This window comes from Triticum urartu, chromosome 2A, assembly GCF_056163025.1.
Source record: "Triticum urartu cultivar PI428250 chromosome 2A, HENAU_Tu73, whole genome shotgun sequence".
NCBI classification, from domain to species: Eukaryota; Viridiplantae; Streptophyta; class Magnoliopsida; order Poales; family Poaceae; genus Triticum; species Triticum urartu.
The window spans coordinates 259257263-259276948 of NC_141874.1; the positions used below are offsets into that span (position 1 = coordinate 259257263).

Below are 19686 nucleotides of genomic sequence, written 5' to 3' on the forward strand. Positions count from 1 at the left end.
CATTGTTATCATGGCTTATGTGAGTGCTATTCCGTTTACCTTATATCAAGAAATTATGAATGATACTGCTCCTACCGAGATATAAGATATTGATGTTACAATTAAGCTTTCTAAAAGAGATACAATTACACCACTTGGGATTGTTAGAGATGTTGATGTATTGTGTGGGAAAATTAAATATCATACTAATTTTCTAGTTCCTGGTTCCCCACAAGATGATTTCTGTCCCATTATATTTGGTAGACCTGTCCTGAATACGGTTAATGCTAAGATTGATTGCACTAAGGAAAACTGTCAGTGTTAACTTTGGTGATGTGTCTCATGAGTTTAATTTCTCCAAATTCCGTAGACGACCTCGTGCTTGTAAGGATGAAATTATTGGTCTTGCTTCTATTGTCGTTCCTCCTACTAACCTTTTAGAACAATATTTGCTAGACCATGAAAATGATAAGCATATGAATGAAAGAAACGAAATAGATGAGATATTCTTCAAACAACAACCTATTCTTAAACACAATTTACCTATTGAAACTCTTGGAGGTCCTCCACTACCTAAGGGTGACCCTGTGTTTGAATTAAAACAATTGCCTAACACACTAATATATGCTTATCTTGATGACTAGAAGATATATCCTATTGTTATTAGTGCTAACCTTTCAAAGCATGAAGAAAAGATATTATTAAAAACTCTGAGAAAGCACTGTGCCACTATTGGATATACTCTCGATAATCTTAAGGGCATTAGTCCCACTCTATGCTAGCGGAAAATTAATATGGAGCCTGATGCTAAAAGAGTTGTTGATCACCAGCGACGATTAAATCCTAAGATGAAGGAAGTGGTAAGAAATGAAATATTAAAGCTCCTGGAAGTAGGTATAATCTATCCTATCACTGAGAGTAGACGGGTAAGTCATGTTCATTGTGTTCCTAAGAAGGGAGGTATTACTATTGTCCCAAATGATAAGAATGAACTTATTCCATAAAGAATTATAACATGTTATAGGATGGTAATTGATTTTAGAAAATTAAACAAAGCCAGTAGGAAGGATCATTACACCTTACCATTTGTTGTTCAAATGCTAGAAAGGTTATCAAAGCATACACATTTCTGTTTTCTAGCTGGATACTCCGGTTTTTCCCAAATACTAGTGTCACGATAGGATCAAGGAAAAAACTACTTTCACATGCCCTTTTGGTACTTTTGCTTGTAGACATATGCCTTTTCATTTATGCAATATAACGGCTACCTTTCAAAGATGTATGACTTCTATATTCTTTAACTTTTGTGAAATGATTGTTGTGGTTTTCATGGACGATTATTCCATTTACGGAACTTCTTTTTATAATTGCTTAAGCAACCTTGATCGAGATTTGTAGACTTGTGAAGAAACTAATCTTGTCTTGGATTGGGAGAAGTGCAACTTTATGGTGAGCGAATGTACCATCTTGGGGCATAAATTTTCTGAAAGAGGTATTTAAGTTGATAAAGCAAAACTTGATGCAATTGAGAAAATGCCATGTCCTAAAGATATCAAAAGTATAAGAAGTTTCCTTGGTCATGCGGGTTTCTATAGATATTTATTAAAGACTTCTCTAAAATTTCTAGGCCTCTTACTAATCTCTTGTAAGAAGATGTTCCATTTGTTTTTGATAATGATTGTATAGAAGCCATTGAAACACTTAAGAAAGCCTTAATCTCTGCACCCATTGTTCGACCACCTGATAGGAACTTACCTTTTGAAATAATGTGTGATGCTAGTGATTATGTTGTTGGTGTTGTTCTACGACAAAGAGTTCATAAGAAATTAAAGGTTATCCATTATGCTAGCCAACCTCTAGGCAGTGCTCAAAGAAATTGTGCTACTGCTGAGAACGAATTTTTAGCAGTCGTGTTTGCTTGTGATAAATTCAGATCTCACATAGTTGACTCTAAAGTAATTGTTCACACAAATCATGCTGCTATTAAATACCTTATAGAAAGGAAAGATGCTAAACCTAAACTCATTAGGTGGGTTCTTTTGTTACAAGAATTTGACATGCATATTACTGATAGGAACAGAGTTATGAATCCCGTAGCTGATAACTTGTCTAGGTTAGAAAATAATCTTGATGGGGCACTGCATATTAATGATAGTTTTCCTAATGAACAACTACCTGTCATAATACTTCTCGTAATACTCCTTGGCATGTAGACTATGCTAATTAGTAGAATGCCCGTGCGTTGCCACGAGCTCTTGAAATATTTTGCAGGAGTTATATAAAAACAATGCATGTTAAATTTCACACGTACAGACAATATAACACAGACATAATTAACTAATAATTGAAGTCCACTTCACTTGCAATGCCCACGAACTTGGTTTTCTTGGGGGCAGACATGTTTGATACGATGACTGTAATATCTCTAGGGGTGCAAACATAGACTGTCGACATGATACAAAAATGAGCCAAATTAGTTGAATACAAAAGGTACTATGACAAAGCAAAGATCGATAATAATATTGAAAAAATACCTTGTGCGATAACATTTAAATTGGGTTTTTTTGGTTTGTTATGAGATATCAATGTTTCCACATAATTATTTTGTAAAAAAACTTGTGAATTTTTGGCCCCTTTCAACGACGTCGCTTCGGAACCCTTGTCGATGGTTCTTTTGTGTGCATCTCCAAAATCCATATATATGTCTCATATATTCTAAAAAAATAATATATAAAAAACACACCTTTTGTATTATCATGTTTAACATACATACAAAGAACGATTAGCTATATGCACCTCTTCTCATGGTGTTTCAGTCCGGTTTGTCATCATTAGATTAGTGCGTATGTCGGAACGCGTCACTTTCTATCTCTGATGAAATATAAACGATATTTTCTATTGCATCATATAAACATATATAATGTATAACAATAAAAGTGAAACTAACACAACTGTTTTATTTTGTAAAAAGAACACCTTTTCATATTATTAAAAAAAGATGTTGCATTTCTGTCATGGAAAACAACCAACAATAATGTTCATATATAAATAAGTAGCCATCTAAAATTTCTTAAATCATTTTAAATTATTTATTTAGGCTATCAAAATTTCTCCAACAAAATATATAAACATGCAAGCAAACCAACATAAACCAAGTATATTCGGTTTCTTCTCTCAATATTTGTTGTGATACTCTCAATATATCTAAAAACTATATAAAAATATTTATTTGTATGAACCATGTTTAATATATATATATATATATGCTTTATTTTTTTGTGAGGTATATATATACTTTAATTATCTATCTATTTTAAAAGAGAAAACATTCCTGATACAAGGCCCAAATTAACTATCCAGCACGGCTCAACCAGCACCCAATCTACCCCTAAAAAGGAAATCCAAAAAAGAAGTTTCTTTCGTTCAGCACCGAATGGAATGCAACCTTATCTCCCCCAATACTCTCTCCTCTCCTCTCCACTCACTCAACCTATCTCGCGCCTCTCCCAGTCTCCCCACCCCCGCCGCATCTGCCGTGCATGTTGAAAAGCTCATGTCGCAACCGCGCGACTCTACCCGCCGAACACCGCATTCGTCGCATGCATCGGCGGTTGCCGCGTGAGGAAGGTCACCACTGGTCCCACGACAGCCTCAGCTGGAGGAGGAAAATAGGTCCATAGTGATGGACGCTCAAGTAAGAGGAGCGGCCCCAATAGTGGCGGCCTCGAGCACGGGGATAAGTGCAGGTTGGGGATGCAGGAGAGGTGCAACACGGGGTTTGGAGGTCTGACGAGCTGGGTGCAGCGCGACCGACAGTGACGGACGCAGGGACGCGTTGATCCGGGCATGGGTGCTCAATCCGGTCCCGTTCAGGCCGGATCCGCGGCGGTGCTCATCTCCGGCGAGGTGGCCTGTGACTCGCGGGACAATGGCGGTGCAAGACCATGGGAGGAGCTCATCTCATGCGGCTGGGGCGCGAGGTCTTATTGGCTTCGGTTGCCGGTGGCTTGACGTAGGGGTGGCCAGGGTCCGGCGCCATGCAGGCTCTTCGAGGGTGAGGAAGCAGACGGCGATGACAACTTTGAGGCTGGCAGGGGTGTTGTCTCTGCGTTTGATGGTCGTTGTGAATGCCGTGGGCTCCAACGCGAACGCCGTTGGCTCCCTCCCCTACAGGTAATTCCCCTAAATTGTACCCCTTGAAATTGCCATGATTATCCCAGGGAGAGGTACAACCTTTTTCTTTTTGAGATTTAGAGTAGTAAAGCTACTCTGCTGAAACAACAAATTTAGAGATCATAAGCGGGCGAGGCAGTCTAGTACGTTCGCAATCCTCTCCCAGTCTTCCAAATTCCTGGACAACGCTACAAGCCCATCAGCAAGGGCATTGCACAATCTCCACACACTTCTAATACTATGATCTGAGAAGTTTGTCAGTGCTTGCTTGATGTTTCTTGGAAGTCCATAGCAGGGGTAGAGGGACTGCTTCCCTGTCATCATTTCCTTAATCCGAATTTGGCAGTCAAGTTCCAAAATCACGGCCCCCTATAGATCCTCGAGAGTGCATCCAACAAAATAAGGGCTGCTTTTGCTTTGGCCTCCTCAACACTATGTCTAGGTGACGTATTCTAACAGATAGAAATAACAACATGACCTCTACTGTCCCTTGCAATAGCACCTGCAGAATGTTCACCCATTTACTCCAAGTATGAGGCTACAGAATTTAGTTTGATTGATCCCAAGGCCGGGCCCGTCCAGTGCAAGTGCTGCGTGGTGGGGCAGCGGGGCTGCTGTACCACAATGGCACCCACACCTTTTCCTGATTCATGACCACCACTCATTGCCGCTTATTTAAATTCTTCAAAATACCTCACAAGAACTGCACAGATTCCATAATAGATTCTTTGCCTACACTGCGAATGCAGTCCTCATGCAGGCACAACCTTTTTTTTGGTATTCATACAAATCACTTTGTATATACTTTGCAGATTGCTTGGCAATTTTTGTTGGTCAATAACCACCATTCTTTGATTGGGCATGTGTTGGTACAGAATAACAATAAGGTTATAGAGACCCGACTCAAAAATATCTATTCTTTGATTGGGCAGTACCTCCGGACTAAAAATTATGGCGATGGAAAATGTTCTCTAAACTGAACTAAAAAACCCCCACCAATTTTTAGCCATGAACATTTTGCCAAAGAACCAAGTCATACTATAATGTATACACCCAAACTTGCAACTTGCTTCTTCCTTCCTCTATCACCTCGTTGAAGGAGATGTTAAAAGCACTCATTTAGCAAAGTTTTCTTCCTGGACAAACGCATCAGGTTAACATCAGAAATGAGAATTTTCTAAGAATCTTGAACCTTGCCCACTCTTTAATGTATTGTCTATTAGGTAGTAGAGCCACCAAAGTTGCTGAAACTAATGGTAGCAAAAAAAGATAAGCATCAGTTTCGCCTTCACAAAGAGCATGTTCGTACTACTATCATGTCTATAGATGGCTACTACAACAATCTGTAGTCATAGGAATAGGAAAAAAGACTTAAAACCCGATTGAGCCAAAAAGCACATGCTCAGATTATAGCCTTGCCCAAAGATACATGGTCATACCATATATAATTTCATTCACACAAAAAAGACCATATATAATTTCTGTGAAGAGTTTGCACATGTACCTATAATATTGATATTCTGATTACATTATGTATACCATTCGTCCAGTGGTTGTTAATATGCTTATCTAGCACGTTTAGTTTTCCTTATGCACTGTCATATACTATCCATAGAAATGACAAATAAACATACTTAATTCTTGCTGCAATTACTTCAACATACATGTTTTACATGCCAAAAGGAGGACCAGAAGACTCGGTGCATGTCACAAACTCACCATGATGCGGTCTAGACCATTGTGATGCTATTATTCCTAATGACTGATAGGCACTGGTCTCCATTCGCTTGCATCCATCTCTAACCTAGACACCATTGGCACCGATAGAGGTTGTTGCAGGCACAAAAACCATGTCGCAACACCACCAAAAGCGCACGGGGTTCAAATAAAGAACACAAACCATATATGTCACTCGTTGGCTAGATGTAAGCAATCAACTGATAGTTTCTTTCTTTTTGTGGTGGTAATGGTGCGATAGATTTGAACTTGGAGGAGGCGTTCTCTCCTTTTCCATTCCATCTCCTTGTCTGCTTCCATCTGCTCCCTCCTGCACTACTCGCCACACAATGGGGTGTTCCCTCTGCTCAAACAAAACATACTGTAGCATTGAACAGGTTAGAACACATGACATGGATAACCACCTCACTATTTAGTAAAAAATTACATCTGGATCTTGATCCAGGTCAAACAAATGGACACAAAGACAAAAACAAGATGCAAATTATAGTCCAAAAATTTGGATCGCCAACCCAACAATTGGAGCTGATTTTAGAAGAGGGAAAGAGGAGAGGGGCACTCACTTGCACGACATCGGTCTAGTGGAGGCTGACACAGGTCCTCGTGCCAACGCCGGGGACACCAACTATTGTATATTTGGGGTGGGGGATTGTTTTTAGTTCAATGGAGGGGTTGGGTATCAGATGTTTCGGAAAGTACTGATTCTGTCCAGATATGTTGGGAGAGAATGGATGTGTCAACGGAAAAAATTGGCAACTTCAGGATCAGATGAGGGGAAAATCAGAGGGTAGGAGGCCTATCAATGGATCGATGGGGTGGGAGGGAACGAACCAACTAATGAACGATGTATGAACTGCTCCATTATGAGTAGAGATTACATTATTGCTAAATTTATACCACGTAGTTCACATACCAACAAAAGTAAAAGTTCTTATTTGATTTAAGACATTACTTTCGGGATGACCCACATCTTTATAAAGGAGTAGATGGTATTATTGGACATTGTATAACTGAGAATGAATAGGAACAAGTCCTATAGAAGTGTCACTCCGAGGCTTATGGAGGAGACCATGCGGGAGACAGAACTGCACAGAAGGTATTACAATCTGGTTTTTATTGGCCTACTCTTTTCAAAGATGCACGTAAGTTTGTTCTATCTTGTGACGAATGTCAAAGAATTGGAAATACTGGTAGATGTCAGGAAATGCCTATGAATTATTCACTTGTTATGGAGCCATTCAATGTATGGATTTGACTATATGGGACCTTTTCCTTCCTTTAACGGGTATACACATATTTTCATTGCTGTTGATTATGTTACTAAGTAGTAGAAGAAATTCTAACTTGTCATGATGATCATAATACTTCCATTAAAATGCTTAAAGAAGTTATTTTCCTGAGGTTTGGAGTTCCTAGATATTTAATGACTAATAGTGGTTCACATTTTATTCATGGTGCTTTCCGTAAATTGCTTGTTAAATATGATGTCAACCATATAATTGCATCCCCCTATCATCCTCTATCTAGTGGTCAAGTTGACTTGAGTAAGGAGAAATAGAGTTAATTTTGCAAAAGAACGTCAATAGATCTAGGAAGAATTGGTCTAAGAAACTAGATGATGCACTTCGGGCTTATAGAACTGCTTATAAAAATCCTATGAGTATGTCTCCGTATAAAATGGTTTATGGAAAAGAATTACTATGATTTTAAACTTTCCGGTGAAAAGAGGTTGTTTGATATTAGCTCAGTTGATGAATGGAGAACCCAAGCCTACGAAAAATGCTAAAGTGTTTAAAGAAAATGTTAGAAGATGGCACAACAAAAGAATAGAAAAACGTGAATTTAATGTAGGTGGCCATGTATTGTTATATTATTATTTAAGATCTTTTGTATGAAAACTTTTCTCCAAATGGGAAGGACCCTACATTTAGTGAAGAAGTTTATTGGTCCCATGCTATCAAGATCAACAACGCCAAAGGCACAAACCCAAGGGTGGTGAATGGGCCAAGAATTAAGTATTACATCTCAGGTATGCCTATAAATATTGAGACTAATATTATTCATTCCATAACATCGAAGCAGTACATAAAGGAAACTTTTCAGAATGTTCCAGAACCTTAAAAGGGAAGAGGTATGTGATACGGTAAGTAAACCTACTCCAGAAGTTCCATAAAAGCAATTTTACTCTATTTTGGAGTTTTAAAAAAATAGGAAAATATTAAGTAGTCTGGAAAGTGCACGAGTAGGCGACAAGCCTAAGGGGCGTGCCCTACCCCCTGGGCACGCCTCTTGAGCTTGTGGAGCCCTCGTGTACTCCCCGGACCCTATTTTCTTCCAGACTACTTGTTTTGCACGGTAAAAATTCATAATATAAACTCCCGAAGGTTTTGAGCACCATGTCACAAATAATATCCCATGTTCTTGTTTTGAACTACTTTCTGACAAGTCTAGATCGCCATGACAACAGGAAGTTTATCTAAGGGCAAGTTCTACGAGAAGGTCATTGACCCCTACCTTTCGGAGGTGATGAAACACCCTCAAACCATTGAGATATGCAAGGGGTTGCTTCACATTTGGGATGTCCAAGGGCCAAAGAAGACCAAAAGCATGAAGACTAGGCTCAAAGCACTAGAGCAGGAGATCTTAAGGTGTCAAGGGATGGTGGAACGCAGACTTAACGCCAACCCCTCTATGATTATGGAATTCACCCATGATCACAAGCTGGACAACGATAATATTGGATAGGCCATATTCAAGCTTCATGAGCAAATTGAGCACCTCCAAGCCAGATCTATGACCTACAAAACCAAAACTGTGAGTATGAGTCTAGAATTAAGGGGATGAGTTTAGCTGCAAATTTTTAGTATTCTAGAGACACTCTCATCCTTCTATAACGGGGAGCCTATGCTAGAAGACAAGCATCTCACATCATCAACTTCATCACCACCACCTCCTAAGGAGGAGACTTGAGTACACGGGTATGGGCACTCCACTTGGCTTGTGCCAAGCTTGGGGGAGGTGCCCCGGTATCGTATCACCAGCTTTATCTTTATCATCTATTTTTAGTTTGATCATTTTGGTTAAATCATGATCTAGTAGAATAAAAGTTTTACTATCATCTAGCCTTTTAAGTTTTTGCTTGGTGATCTATCTATGTAACCGAGTATGATATATATATATATAATAAACATTAGTTTTTGGTTGAGTGCTTTGCTTTCTAGCTTTGATCTTAGAGATGAAAAAGAATAAAAAAATAAAATATTATATAATAATCTTATGGACAGTGATAACTTCACATATAAGAAGTATAATGCATGAAATTTATTGAAGGTTGACAAACATAGTTTTGGTCGTTGTTGCAATTAATATGAAGTAATAAAGAAAGTGAGGTTTCACATATAAATACACTATCTTGGACATCTTTTATTGTTGTGAGCACTCATTAAAATATTATATTCTAATAAGTTGGTGTTAGACAATAAAGACAACATAATGAGTTATGTTTACTTACATCCGAATAGAAGCTATATTGTCATGGATCCTCCAACATGTGGAGCTTCCTTATTATCTCATGCTAGCCAAAAATTCTGCACCAAGTAGAGATACTACTTGTGCATCTAGAATCTTTAAAACCCAGTTTTTTCATAAGAGTCTACTATACCTAGCTATGGGTTGAGTATGATCCTTGAAGTAAGTTGTCACCGGTGCAAAGCAATAAAAATTGCCCTCTAAATATGTATTATCTTTTAGTGTGAGGAAAATAAGCTTTGTGCGAACTTGTGATGGGAAAAAAAAAGCGACGGAATGCATAATAAAGGTCACTATCACAAGTGGCAATATAATGTGATGTTGATTTGCATTAAGATTTTGTGCATTCAAATAAAAAGCAAACGACAACCTCTGCTTCCCTCCGCGAAGGTCCTATCTTTTATTTTAATTATCTACCTTCAAGAAAGGTTCATGGTGATCTTCAGCATTCCTTTTATTTTTCTCCCTTTTGGCAAGCATCTTATCTTGGCGAAAGATCTAGAGACACATATCTAGTCGGATGTAGGTGATCATGAGTTATTGTTGCTAACTCTACCCTTTAGGTAAATGGTTGGGAGGCAAAATTATAATCCCCCATCTTTCTATGTGTCTGATTGAAGCTCTTATCCCATAAGTATTGTGTGAATGTTAGCAATTGTGAAAGACTAAATGATGGTTGAGTATGTGAACTTGCTAGATAAAAGGTTCTTACATGGACTCTTTCTGACATTATGACAAATTACAATTGCATCAATGAATGAGATCATAGTTGCTAGTTTTCAATGAAGTTTACGGTTCATACTTTACCTTCAGAATGAATTATCACTTTAGCATAAGAATTTATATGACAGTATATTGTTGTTCTAATGATGATCATGATGCCCTCATGTGCGTATTTTGTTTTATCGACACCTCTATATCTAAACATGTGGTCATGATTATCGATTTCGGCTTTCGCTTGAGGACAAGTGAGGTCTAAGCTTGGAAGAGTTGATACGTCCATTTTGCCTCATGTGTTTATATGGATATTTATTACATTATGGGCTGTTATTACACTTTATGATGCAATTCTAATGCCCTTCTTCTCTTATTTTGCAAGATTTACATGAAAAGGAGAATGCCGGTAGCTGGAATTCTGGACCGGAAAGGAGCAAATCTGAGATCCCTATTCTGCACAACTCCAAATGTCCTGAAACTTTATTGAGAATTATTTTGGAATATAAAAAAATATTGGGTGAAGAAATACAAGGAGGGGACCCACCAGGTGGCCACAAGCCCGGGGGAGTGCCCTACCCCCAAGGCACGCCCCCTGGGCTTGTGGGCCCCCTGACTAGCCTCCGGTGCCCATCTTCTACTATATGAAGGGTTTTGACCTAGAAAAAAAATAAGAGGAAGGCTTTTAGGATGAAGCGACGCCGTCTCAAGGCGGAACCTGGGTAGAAGCAATCTAGGTCTCCGGCGGAGCAATTCTACCGGGGAAACTTCCGTCCGAGATGGGGAAATCGAAGCCATCGTCGTCACCATCTTCACTAGCACCATATCCACTCAAACTCTAGTAAAGCTCTTGTATTGAATCTTTGTCTCAAAACTTTAGATTGGTACCTGTGGGTTGCTAGTACTGTAGATTACTCCTTGTAGCTGATGCTAGTTGGTTTATTTGGTGGAATATCATATGTTTAGATTCTTAATGCCATTTGATACCCTATGATCTTGAACATGAATATGTCTTGTGAGTAGTTACTTTTGTTCCTGAGGACATGGGAGAAGTCTTGTTATAAGTAATCATGTGAAGTTGGTAGATGTATGTTTTTATTTCCTCTAGTGGTGTTATGAGAATGTCGACTACATGACACTTCTCCATGATTTGGGCCTAGGGGAAGGCGTTGGGAAGTAGCAAGTAGATGATGGGTTGCTAGAGTGACAGAAGCTTGAACCCTAGTTTATGTGTTGCTTTGTAAGGGGCTGATTTGGATCCACATATTTAATGGTATGGTTAAATTTATCTTAGCTCTTCCTTTTGTAGTTACAAATGCTTGTGACAGGGGTTAATCGTAAGTGGGAGGCTTGTCTAAGTAAGGACATCACCCAAGCACCGGTCCACCGACATATCAAATTATCAATGTAGCGAACACGAATCATATGAGCATGATGACTAACTTGATGATAATTCACATGTGTCCTCGGGAGCGATTTGCTTTATATAAGAGTTCATCCAGGCTTGTCCTTTACTATAAAAAGGATTGGGCCACCTTGCTGCACTTTAGTTACAATTTTTACTTATTACCCATTACGAATTATCTTGCTCTCAAACTATCTGGTACCAATAATTTTAGTGCTTGTACATAATACCTTGCTGAAAACCGCTTGTCATTTCCTTCTACTCCTCGTTGGGTTCGACACTACTTATCAAAAGGACTAGGATTGATCCACTATACTTGTGGGTCATCAGTCGGTGAAGCTTGGTAGTGAGCTGAACTACATGACAGAGAAGATTATCTTCGATGTCGTCAAAATACCTCTACCATACAATGGAATTCTTGGCCGCCCGGCTCTGGCCAAATTCATGGTGGCATCCCACTATGCCTACAAACACTCTAAAAATTCCAGGGATGATGAGTGTCAATACCATCAACTCCGACATGAAAGACATAATCATCAGCGCCGACAAGCTTTATCGGGAAGCAGTTGCAGTATCTGTCGGCAAGGCACTTGCTCCTGCCGACAAAGCTCCTGGGGGAAGAAGAAGAACAAGAAGACCGACAAGACCTTGATGAGGACTTTGGAAAGTGCACCTCCTCGGAGTACCGCGCACCCGTTGAGGACATACCAGAGAGCTCTATCGGCAAGAGCAAGAAGGCAAGGCATCTACACCTGCTACCATGAAAGTGGATGCAAAGGAGGACAAAACGGGAGGCACTTTCACCATAACTGCCACCTGTCGGTGTCAAAACTGGCGGATCTCGGGTAGGGGGTCCCGAACAATGCGTCTGAGGTTGATGGTAATAGGAGAGAAGGGACACAGAGTTTTACCCAGGTTCGGGCCCTCTTGATGGAGGTAATACCCTACGTCCTGCTTGATTATATTCATGAGTATAGGGGTTACAAGAGTTGATCAACCACGAGATCGTAATGGCTAAAACCCTAGAAGCCTAGCCTATATGATTATGATTGCCTCTACGGACTAAACCCTCCAGTTTATATAGACACTGGAGGGGACTAGGGTTGTACAAAGTCGGTTATAGAGAAAGGAATCTTCATATCCGAACGCCAAGCTTGGCATCAACGCCAAGGAGAGTCCCATCTGGACACGGGTGAGAGAATCTTTAGTCTTGTACCTTCATGGCCCAACAGTCCGGCCCATGTCCAATAGGCCGGACGCCCGAGGACCCCTTAGTCCAGGACTCCCTCAGTAGCCCCTAAACAAGGCTTCAATGACGAGGTGTCCGGCGCGCAGATTGTCTTCGGCATTGCAAGGCGGGTTCCTCCTATGAATACTTCAAAACAACTTTCGAACACAAAGAACATGCCCGGCTATGCAAAACAAGCACCACACACAACTACAGAGAGCATAATATTTCATAAGTCCAATCCACTGACAACTTTTTGTACCATGACACCACATCACCACCCGGTCATTATTTCGAACCGTTTACCGGCCTGCCGCTTCATATTTCGAGATGCGGTTTTATTGGCACGTCTTGTCAAAGCAGAGATTGTGTCCCCTTATTACGGGATTCTCATCAATACGGTCGTGGGTAAGCCAACCGTGCCACCTGCGTGGCCCTTGGGAAACATGCAAGTTTTAAGGCTAGTGGGGAGGCGCTTGATATTCGCTGCCTTTATAAAGGGATAAGGACTCACCCCCTTTCAGCCACGCCTTCTCTCTCTCTCTGCCTACCCATTCTCGAGCTCCAGTGCCCAATTCCTCATCCGTTTCGCCTCCAAACAGCACTCCAGTCATGTCCAAATCTGGAGCGCAAGGAAAGTGGATGGTGTCCTCTGTCAAGGAGAAGGACATCACACAGCTCCGGGAGGCCGGATATTTGGCCAAGGAAGTCGCCCATCGGCTTCCGACCGAGGGACAGATCATCCCTACCCCGGAGCCCCACAAGAGGGTAGTTTTCATCCCTCACTTCATCTGCGGGCTGGGGTTTCCACTCCACCCATTTGTCTGTGGACTTATGTTCTATTATGGGGTGGATTTCCATGATCTAGCCCCCAACTCCTTCCTCAACATCATGGCATTTATTGTCGTGTGCGAGGCCTTCCTCCGCATCTCACCTGGATTGTCACTGAAGATCTTCATTGTGAAGCCGAAGGTGGTACATGGCCAACATGCTGAGTGCGGAGGCGCCATGGTGAGAAAGATGCCCAATGTCGTGTGGCCCAAAGGCACTTTCGTGGAGACTGTCAAAGGGTGGCAAAACAGTGGTTCTATGTCATAGAGCCCCGCGGCACCACCTGGGCCGAAGCCCCCGAGTTCAGGTCTGGGGCCCCAATGCGGCTGACCTCCTGGCTAGAGAAGGGCCTAGACTGGGCATCGTCGGACGAGCTGACAGTGCTGCAAACGTGCATAAAGAGGATGGTCGAGAAGAACATCAAGCTTGTCAATGTGATCCAGGTGATGCTCTTTCGCCGTATCCTTCCATGCCAAAGCCGGACCTGGAATTTGTGGGAATTCGATCCAGCTAAGCACCAGACCCTGCAACACTTCCTCGGCGTTACACACCATGGTATTTAGAAGGTGCTCTTCAAGGCCAACAAAACATGGCCGAAGGAGTCCGAAGACCGTGGGTACAACCTAACCCACCCCGCCGGTCCGGTAAGTTTTCTCGTGTTTTCAAGGTGTATCCTTTACTCACATATTCAAGGGGCATGTCTAAGCTTCCCCGTCTTTATATACTTTTTTAGAGCTGGACGACGAAGGCGGAGCTGATAAAGAGCCCACCTCCGCTGCTCGAAGACCCTGCAATTCCTCTTCTGACGAAGATGCTGGTTCTGGCGCCCTACTAGGCGCTGGAGAAGAAGGCCAAGAAGAAGGCCAAGGGGGCCGGAGGTGGCCTCGGTCACAAGGGCACTTCGGACATGACGTCCGAAGACATCGAGACCCAGTCCACACCCGCCACCGACGACGAGGAAGAGGAGGAGGAGGAGGAAGAAAGCAACTCCCCCCTTGCGGGGGGAAGGAAGAAAAGGGCGGCCTCCACGTGTCTGGAGGCTGAAGCATCCAAGAGGGGGAAAACCTCCCTCGCGGACGACAGCGCGTTGGACACCGAGAGCAGCTCGGAGTGGCGCCCCAGGGAGAAGCCCCCGGCCGGATCGTAAGTATTCGAAGGCTCTAACGCACTTATATGCCGGACTCTCTTATTTCGTAATTCGGATGTGTTGAATCACGCATTGTAGTCCGGCCCACGACAGCTCCCAGCGATCCTCATCGAGAGGTTCCCTGGATCCAAAGGCTATGGTCAACGATTCGCTGCCGACAGCCACCTCTCCCAAGGCCACAGACGACGCCGAGTCGGTGTCCCGAAGGGCCTCTACGAGCCAAGGAGAGGCGCAGAGGGCCATTAGGATGGCGTGGGAGGGAAAAACCTCAGCTGCCGGACACCTGGGGCAGCAAATCCCTCTAGACACTGGCGATGGGGGCCATATCTAGTGCGGCCCCCAGCCGAATATTGTTCCGGAGGCCCATACGGCTCCAAAATCAAGAAGGCAACCTCCTTCGAAAGAAGGAGGTGCACCTATCCCACTGGTGACCTCTGTCCATCCAGAGGCACCGGATACTCTAATGGAAGCGCTGAGAGGCACTTCTATCGTGGAAGAACACCACACCCTCATGGGAACGGTGATTGGAAGGGTTTAGTCCGTTAAGAGCGGACTGACCAAAGCATGTACCCAACTTCTGACAGGCTTTCAGGTAAGTGACGTAATTATGCAAAAAAGAAGTCACAGTATAGACGGTGGCCCCTGAGACTCTATCCGGTGTTCGAAAAGAGTAGCCAAACAGAGGATCAAATAGATTTTCGCATGAGACTAACCATATATGTCTATGTGAATAAGCAGCCATCGCTACTAGTCGCGACCTCTCATGCCGCTGAAGTCTCTGGACTAAAGTAGAGGCTAGAGCGGGCCGAGGGTGAACCCGACCGTGTAAAAAAGCAGCTAGAAGATAAACAAGGTATGCAATGTCCTTGTGTATATCCGAAAAGGATGGATGATCTGTACTAACCCTAGTGTCATGACATTTATTATTAGGGGCGGAGACCGAGGTGGAGGCCCTCAAGAAGGCACTGCCCGAGGCCAAGGAGAGAGCGGTGAAGGAACAAGCTACTCGTGTGAAACACGAGGCCAGGGTTGGCGAGGTCCAACAGGAGCTTCAGGACGCTATGCAGAAATGCGAGTCCTTGGAGCGCCACATTGCGGATCAAGATTCCGAACTTGCCAAGGCCCGCCAAAGTGCACAAGATGCCAGGGCCGAAGCCCAAGGCGCCCTCCAGGAGATCTAGGAGGCCAGAAAAATTGCAGCTGGTAAAGCCTTTATTATGCAGAGCAAGTATGTGAAGAAAAGGTTCCTCTTACTGACCCAGATTTGGAGTTCTCCAGGGGCGTTTGCGGATCTACCGTGTAGTGTTGCTGATGCTGTGGAGTTCTTCCGAGCCGAAGACGGGAGCTCGACGGAGAAGTTGTTCTGGTCGCAATACCTTGCACCAGAACATCCGGTACCCTTTAGCGATCAGCTAAAACAGTTGGTCGAACTGCATAGGGTGGCCGAACTGCCATGAAGGATTTGATAATCTGACTATGGGCTGCCAAAGTAATACCCAACAACTACTTCGGGCTTGTGAAGCGGCTGGTCAATGCCTGCCCCTGTTTGGATGTCATCAAGCGGTCGGTCTGCATCGAAAGTGCGCGGATGGCCTTCGCCCGTGTCAAGATACAGTGGGTGAAGATGGACGTCGTCAAACTCGCGACCGAGGGACCGCCCGCTGGCAAGGAGCACCGCACGCCGGAGTGCTATTTTGATGATGTCCTCAAGGGATCCAGCATTGTAGAGGTCCAGTGCTCAAAAGACATTATCTTTGAATGAGTACTTTCATGTTATCTCGCCCTGTATGATGAAAACAAGACTGATGTATAATATAATGCTTGCTGTTTATTATTTAAAATTTTACCTCCTGTGCGGCCATTTTATTAAGTCTGAGAGTTGGCCTGTCATCGGCTTCAGCCCCCACGTAGGTAGTATAGGGGTGCTCGTGATGAATCTAAAACACTCTTTATCCAAAAGTTTGGTCCTTGAAGGAGGTGTTTAGCGCAACGAACCAGGCAATCGGACTATGTGGCTTTATCACCCTAACTTAGCCATAGGAGTTTGACAATAGAATTTTAGGCACAACCCCTAGTATTTGTGATTCCGAACTAGGGTGTTGTAAATACCTGATCGGGTAAAGACCGATTCGTCGCATAATGCGGAAAAAATTGCAAAAGATTTCAAACCTCCGAACAGCTGACCGGCTCACGCCGCATCACAACTGTCAGTTTTCGGCTTTCTCTACTGAGGTGCTCATCCGTATAAACCAGGACACAATTGCAGTAGTTCTCCTTTACTACACTAGTCGATAGAGTGGAACCCAACTATTGACCAAAGAGATGATTCGGAGCCGGGCAACCCAACTATTGACCAAAGAGATGATTCGGAGCCAATGCATATAATGCTGAAATTCGGGGTGCCGAACTATACTGTAAAAAGTGTTCGGACTTTATTCCCGTAATATGGGGCGCAATGAAGCCCCTGGCGTTTTAAGACGTACCAAAGTGTACCAGTGCAATTGATAAGATTATCAAGAAAAAATGAAGTATCAAGCTAGTGCCGCAAAAGTTCGGCCGCAAACTGTTTCCATTATAGTTTGATTAATACAAAGCGTATTTTGTACAAATAGTGCGATAAGCAACAGTGGCTATTTAACATGCCAAGACCAAGGAGGAGCTGCATATGGGTCCTGAAAGCAGGTAGAATGATCGTTGAGAAGAACATCTAGAGATTCCCCCACGCATCTGTGCAAATTGCCACCTTGGTATATCCGTTCTTCGAAAGGACCGATAATGAGGCCGTCGAGAGGGTCCTGTGGAAAATAAACATGAAAATGATAAAAGAAAAGTAAAAGTATGTGTGTCCAAGGAAGGTCGAGCCATATTGTGGACCACAGTCTGGTTATGCATCCGTCTTTGCCCATGGTATTTTTAGTGTGTATTTATGTACGTGCGGTACATATGCCACCACTTGGTCGGGACTGATACAGAGATCGAATTGCTAGTCGAGCTCCTAACGAGCTGGACTGTCCTGCCGCAGAATAGTCCGGACTCGTTTGACAATGTACGGGAGTATGGCCGTGTAGCGACCAGACCTCAAACAGTCTGATCTCTGTGCTCCGGTGTCATCCCTGGATCAGTAATGCTGACACCACACAGTACTCGGAGGATTTATAGCAGAGTAGCAATCACACACTTATTACATCGAGTGTCTCAAAAGAGAACTTATTACAATAAATATGGCTTAAGGCCATCTGATAACGATAACAGCGGAAGGCTTGGAAGATAAGTGAGTCCATCAACTCCAACGGCATCACTGAGTATAGAACCACGACCTAAAAATTCCTTAATCATTGTCTGAAAAGTCTGCAACATTAACGTTGTAGCCTGAAAACGGGTCAGCACATGGAATATGCTGGCAAGATAACACATAGAGAATAATGGAATGCAACAGCTATACTATATGCATATTTGGCTGGTGGAAAGCTCTATGGTTACAGTTTTTGCGTAAAGCCAATTTTTCCCTACTTCAAAGGAATAAATTTAATTACTATCATGGTGGTTGTTAAACATTGAGAATGGTTGACAGCATTCTCAATCCCAATTAAGTACATCATTAAAACCCATCAAAATTAATTTAGAGTAACATGTTGAGATTCACATGAAAATCTAGGTACTAGATACTCAAGATGTCCATAACCAGGGACACGGCTAACCATGATTAGTTTGTTACACTCTGCAGAGGTTTACGCACTTTTCCCCACAAGACTCGATCGCCTCCGTTTGGTTTCTCACACTACAGGGTGTTTGAGAAGACGGATGACCGAGACATAGTCTTTCAGAAGCGCTAGCACCTTACGATCGGGTAGACCGTACCACCTACATCCCCTACATCTGCTAGTCTACCACTGTAAGAGTTCGCACAACTTACTCAACTATGCCAGAGCCCATAATGGCTTGTGGCTGCACACGGAAGTTTCTAGTATGAATAATCTCATGATCCCTTTGAGCCTGGGTGGCGGTCCAAAAGAAAAACAGGCAAGTCCTGGAAACCCCAGGTGCCTCAATCCACCCAGATGTGTGTTAGGTTGCCACCTTAGATAAACCATTAATTAACAATCTCACATCTGTCATGGATATCACTCACCCAATCCACGTCTACTAGCATAGCATGGCATAATAAGCAAACGTAGAAGTAACTCCCAAAGGTTTGATAATAAACAGGTAATAGGTACTACCTCATCTACTTCCCATCCCACAATTTAATTAGATCCTAATCATGCAATGTGTGAGGATTGATCTAATGCAATAAAACTGGGTTGTAGAAAAGGTATGATCAAAGTGTTACTTGCCTTGCTGATGATCCGCGAAACCTAGAGATTCGAAGTAACAGGCGGCGCACTCCGGGTATTCTATCGCAGACAAACAACAAGCATACAATAAGTACTCATCTAATGCACAGGTAAAACTCAAATAGAAGATCTAACCAGAAAGTTCAACTTAAGAACCCTGGTTTGCAAAAAGAATCAAATCGAACGAAGCAAAAGAAATCAAACGGCGATAGAAAACAACTTCGTTCTAGTAATCTGGATCTAGGGCAAATTTTACAGTAGCAAAAACATGTTTAAGTTGATTATTCGGAAAGAGGGTTTCGAGACGAAACTCTAGGCGCTTGAATCGCCTGATTCCGATAAACGAGCGAAAAGTTATACTAAAACGAAAATCGGATCAGAAATCGCGATCAGAAAATAACCACGGAAAATCCGACGAAAAAAGAAAAATGACGAATAATTTTTTTTTAAAAAACAGCCCGGAAAACGGGGCGGCGGAAAACCTCGGGCGGCGCGCTTCTCCGGCGAGTCAGCGGCGGGGCGGCGGCGGCGGCTGGCGGCGGCGACGGCGACGGCGGCTGGAGGTGACGGCTAGGGTTAGGCCAGGGGTGGCTTGCGGCTGGGCTTTCGG

The 19686-nt window shown here is 42.9% G+C and overlaps 1 pseudogene across 1 annotated transcript; it reads left to right on the forward strand.

The window, feature by feature from the left end:
- The first annotated feature begins 3409 nt into the window (after positions 1 to 3409).
- LOC125537300 (uncharacterized) lies at positions 3410 to 11232 on the forward strand (annotated as a pseudogene). The gene is made up of 2 exons (XR_007295768.2): positions 3410 to 8032; positions 8357 to 11232. The product of XR_007295768.2 is annotated as an uncharacterized LOC125537300 (transcript).
- The last annotated feature ends 8454 nt before the right edge of the window (positions 11233 to 19686 follow it).